Below are 6,048 nucleotides of genomic sequence, written 5' to 3' on the forward strand. Positions count from 1 at the left end.
AAAAAGAATGAAAAGAAATGAGGACAGTCTCAGAGACCTCTGAGACAACGTTAAATGAACCAACATTTGAATTATGTGTCCCAGAAGAAGAAGAGAAAAAGAAAGGGACTGAGAAAATATCTCATGAGGTTACAGTCAAAAACCCCATAACATGGGAAAGGAAATAGCCATCCAAGCTCAGGAAGCACAGAGAGTCCCATACAGGATAAACACAAGGAGAAACACACCAAAGCACATATTAATCAAACTAACAAAATTAAATTCAAAGAAAAAACATTGAAAGCAGCAAGGAAAAAGGAAAAAATAACATACAAGGGAATCCCCATAAAGTTATCAGCTGATCTTTCAGCAGAAACTCTGCAGGCCAGAAGGGAGTGGCAGGATATAATTAAAGGAATGAAAGGGAAAAATCTATAACCAAGATTACTCCACCCAGCAAGGATCTCATTCAGATCTGACAGAGAAATCAATAGCTTTACAAGCAAGCAAAAGCTAAGAGAATTAAGCACCACCAAATCAACCTTACAACAAATGCTAAATGAACTTCTCTAGGTAGGAAACACAAGAGAAAAAAAAAAGACCTATAAAAACAAACCCAAAACGATAAAGAAAATGGTAATAGGAACATACATATCAATAATTACCTTAAATGCAAATGGCTTAAATGTTCCAACCAACAGACACAGACTGACTGAATAGAAACAAAAACAAGACTCATATATATGCTATCTACAAGAGACCCAATTCAGACCTAGAGACACATATAGACTGAAAGTGAGGGGATGGAAGAATATATTCCATGCAAATGGAAATGAAAAGTAAGCTGGAGTAGCAATACTTATATCAGACAAAATAGACTTTAAAATAAAGACTGTTACAAGAGATAAGGAAGGACACTATGTAATGATCAAGGGATCGATCCAAGAAGAAGATATAACAATTGTAAATATTTATGCACCCAACATAGGGAACCTCAATACATAAGGCAAATGCTAACAGCCATAAAAGGGGAAATCGACCGTAACACAATCATAGTAGGGGACTTTAACACCCCACTTTCACCAATGGACAGATCATCCAAATTGAAAATATATAAGAAAACACAAGCTTTAAATGACATTAAACAAGATGCACTTAATTGATATTTGTAGGACATTCCATGCAAAAACAACAGAATTCACTTTCTTCTCAAGTGCTCATGGAACATTCTCCACGATAGATCACATCTTGGGTCACAGATCAAGCCTCGGTAAACTTAAGAAAATTTAAATTGTATCAAGCATCTTTTCTGACCACAACGCTATGAAATTAGAAAGCAATTACAGGAAAAATACTGTAAAAAACACAAACAGTGGGCTTCCCTGGTGGCGCAGTGGTTGAGAGTCTGCCTGCCGATGCAAGGGACACGGGTTCATGCCCCGGTTCGGGAAGATCCCACATGCCATGGAGCGGCTGGGCCCGTGAGCCATGGCCACTGAGCCTGCACATCCGGAGCCTGTGCTCCGCAACGGGAGAGGCCACAACAGTGAGAGGCCCACGTACCGCAAAAAAAAAAAAGCAAACAAAAAGAACCACAAACATATGGAGACTCAACAATATGCTACTAAATAACAAAGAGATCACTCAAGAAATCAAAGAGGAAATCAAAAACACATAGAAACAAATGACAATGAGAACCCATGACCCAAAACCTATGGGATGCACCAAAAGCAGTCCTAAGAAAGTTTACAGCAAATTAATCCTACCTCAAGAAAAAAGAAAAATCTCAAACAACCTAACCTTACACCTAAAGCGACTGGAGAAAGAACAAACAAAACCCAAAGCTAGTAGAAGTAAAGAAATCACAAAAATCAGAGCAGAAATAAATGAAATACAAGTGAAGAAAACAGTAGCAAAAATTAATGAAACTAAAAGCTGGTTCTTTGAAAAGATAAACAAAATAGGTAAACCTTTAGCCAGACTCATCAAGAAAAAGAGGGAAAGGACTCAAATCAATAAAATTAGAAATTAAAAAGGAGAAGTTACAACTGACACCACAGAAAATCATAAGAGACTACTACAAGCAACTCTATGCCACTAAAATGGACAACCTGGAAGAAATGGAAAAATTTGAAGAAAGGTACAACCTTCCAAGACCGAACCAGGAAGAAATAGAAAATATAAACAGACCAATCACAAGTAATGAAATTGAAATTGCGATTAAAAATCTTCCAAAATGGGCTTCCCTGGTGGCGCAGTGGTTGAGAGTCCACCTGCCGATGCAGGGGACACAGGTTCGTGCCCCAGTCCAGGAAGATCCCACGTGCCACGGAGCGGCTGGGCCTGTGAGCCATGGCCACTAAGCCTGCACGTCCAGAGAATTTACAGGTTCCAGAAAATAGGACAAATCTCAATGAATTTCAAAATATTTAAATTGTACAAAGCATGTATTCCAACCACAGGAGAATGAAATTAGAAATTATTAACAGAAGGAAATTTGGGGAATTCACCAATATGTGTAAATTAAACAAAACACTCTTAAATAGCCAATGAATAAAGAAGAAATCATGAGGCAAATTATAAAATACTTTGAGAGGAATGAAAAACACACAAAAGCAAAAGCAGTGCCCAAAGTAGACACAAAAATTTCCCCTCAAAATTCTAGCAAGCTGAATCCAGCAACATATAAATAGGATTATATACCAAAACCAAGTAGAATGTATCCCAGAAATGCAAAGTTGGTTCAGCATACAAAAATCAGTGACTATAAAACACCATTTAAATAGAATAAAAGACAAAACCCACATAATTATATCAATAGAGAAAGCATTTGACAAAATCCAACACTCACCAATTAAGAATAGAAGGTAACTTCCTCAATCTGATAAAGGCCATCTAAAACAAAATAAAACAAACACTCCCCTCCCCCCCCAGTTAGTATCATATAGAATAGCCAAGAATAGCCAAAATATTATTTAAAAAAGAAGTACAAAGTTGAGGACTCACATTTCCCAGTTATGAAAATACAGTAATCAAAACAGTGTGATGCTGGCATAAGGACAGACATATAGATCAATGACATAGAATTGAAAGTCCAGAACTAAACTCTTACATATATGGTCAATCATTTGCCAAGACCATTCCATGGAGGAAAGAATGGTTTTTTCAATAGATGGTGCTGGGGCAATTGGATATCTACCTGGAAAAGAATGAGTAGGACCCTTACCTCACATCATATACAAAAATTAACTCAAAATGGATGGAATACCTAAAGGTAAGAGCTAAAATTACAAAACTCTTAAAAGAAAACAGGTGTAAATATTTGTGACCCTGGATTAGGCAACTGTTTCTTAAATCTGACACCAAGAGTACAGAAAAAACAGAAAGAAAAAAAAAGGATAAATTGGACTTCACCAAAATTCTAAACTTTTGTGTATCAAAGGATGCCACCCTTGGGCTTCCCTAGTGGCACAGTGGTTGAGAGTCCGCCTGCTAATGCAGGGGACACGGGTCCGTGCCCCGGTCTGGGAGGATCCCACATGCCACAGAGCGGCTGGGCCTGTGAGCCATGGCCGCTGAGCCTGCGCGTCCGGACCCTGTGCTCCGCAACGGGAGAGGCCACAACAGTGAGAGGCCCGCGTACTGCAAAAAAAAAAAAAAAAAAAAAAAAAAAAAAAAAAAAAAAAAAAAAAAAAAAAAAAAAAAAAAAAAAAAAAAAAAAAAAAAAAAAAAAAAAAAAAAAAAAAAAAAAAAAAAAAAAAAAAAAAAAAAAAAAAAAAAAAAGGATGCCACCCAAGAAAGTGAAAAGACAATCAATAGAATGGCATATGTGAAAATAATACGTGATTAGAATCTACTATCCAGAATATACAAAACACTCTTACAGGCAATAATAAAAATAAAAATAATTTCAAAATAGGCAAAGGATCTGAATAGAAATTTCTCCAAGGAAGATATACAAATGGCCAATAAGCACATGAAAAGGTGCTCAGCAGCACTAGTCATTAGGGAAATACAAATCAAAACCACAATGAGATACCCCTATAGCTATTACAAATATTGGTGAGGATGTGGGGAAATTGGGAACTTTGTACATTGCTGATGGGAATATAAATGGTGCAGCCATTGTGGAAAATAGATTGGTAGCTCTTCACAAAGTTAAACATAGAATTACCAATGACACAGCAATTCCACTCCTGAGTGTGTACCCAAAAGAACTGAACACAGGTACTAAAAAAATACGTGTACACATCTGTTCATAGCTTCTCCCAGAACTGGCAAATGGTCCCAAGGAAGTAGTAGCCCTACGTACTGGGTTCATCTCTTTGGATTTATGTTTTCTCCCATATCTTGGTTCTATATTTCATCACTACCTTAGTAGCACACTGATGCCTTTGAGCAGAATTTTTCCCCTAGTTTTCCTCAGGGAAAGGTTTGATCTGAATTACCCGAGATTTTCCTAGTTTAAGTAGAATAATATTGATTCTATCCTGGATACTCTTCTTTCTAGACCTTTGTATCTTATCTACTTATGGAGTTTCAAATATCATCCATATGCATATGGATAGATTCTTGTAGTTCTCATCTTTAGCCAACCAGTCTGAAATATATTATAATTTTCTCCCAAATAACTGCACTTCCTGGAATTTCTTGAACATGACATCTGTGTATCTGGGCATATGGTCATCCATCTTTCTATTCTGCTTCGAATGCTCTTCCCTCTGCTGTCCACCTGGCAAACTCATAACAGGTTTTTAAAATTCAATGCTGGTATCCATTCCACAGTCTTTTCTGATTCCCCGTGCAGAAGTAGGTGCCTCTCCTCTGTGTTCCCATAGTATCCCAAGAATGATTAATAATAATAATGTTATGTACATTAACTTATAAACTTATAATTTAAAAAAATTATATGTTGCACTGTTTTTATTAAATAATTATAAGGATTATTCAAAATGCTTCCCCTATATTAACTTATCTCTCATAACAATCCTATGAATCTGATAATATTATTCACATTTTATAAATGAGGAAGTTGAAGTGAAGTAACTTGCCCAAGATTATGCAGCTATTAAATTGCAGAGCTGGAATTTTAACTCAGGCATCTGACATCAGCCTGTAACCTTTACTATGCTCTCTGTCATCATATTGATCATAATCATCTTCTCTGTCATTTGCTAACTGTTAATGCCAAGCATTATGTTAAGGGCATGATCACATTTTAGAGCTCTATAATGTAGGTCCCATTTTTTTCTTATTGAGGAAATTGATGCCCCCAAATTTAAGTAACTTCTCCTTTATGTTCACTGTGTTAGATTGCAATTCTCCACTCTTCCCTAGATCCATGCCCTTTACAATATGGTTTTGTAATTCTTCCCATCAAGAGGTAAATTTCATTTCCCTAGTCCTTATATCCAGAATGGCCTTGTAACTTGCTGTGGTCAATAGACTGCAGGAAAAGTGACGTTTCAGTTCCAAGCCTGGGCCTCCAGAGCCCCTGTGCACCACTTTTCTCTTTCTCTGTCATGGAATGCTGCCACTGCCATGAGAACAAGCCAGGGCTAACATGCTGCTGCTGAAACCATGCTCAGCAGAGAAAAGTCATCTCAGATGAGGTCATCCCAGACCAGCCAATCTGCCAGCAGACCACAGATGTGAGAGAGGTCAGCCAACCGGAGACTTGTAGAAAATAATTGCTGTTTTATACCCCTACATCTGGGGGTAATTGGTCATGCATTAGTATGGTAGAAATACATAACTGATTCAGTCATATAGCCAGGAAGTGACAGCGTCTCTCTCTCTCTCTCTCTCTCTCTCTCTCTCTCTCTCACCCACACACACGTGTGCTAAAATATGACCCATGTGCTCTTATCCATACAGCTTGATAATAGGAGACTAAGAAATTAATTTAACCCCCATTCACGAAGGCATGAATGTGGAAGGGGCACAGGGAAAACAGCACAGGAGGTAACATAGGAAGGAAGAGGAGGGGAGGGGCCACGAAGAACTTTCCAACCCCTTCAGACTGACTTGCCCCCTCTCTGTCCCTTTCCTTTTTTTTTTTTTTTTTTG

Source organism: Lipotes vexillifer, unplaced genomic scaffold (genome assembly GCF_000442215.2).
Source record: "Lipotes vexillifer unplaced genomic scaffold, Lipotes_vexillifer_v1.1 scaffold1569, whole genome shotgun sequence".
Lineage (NCBI taxonomy): Eukaryota > Metazoa > Chordata > Mammalia > Artiodactyla > Lipotidae > Lipotes > Lipotes vexillifer.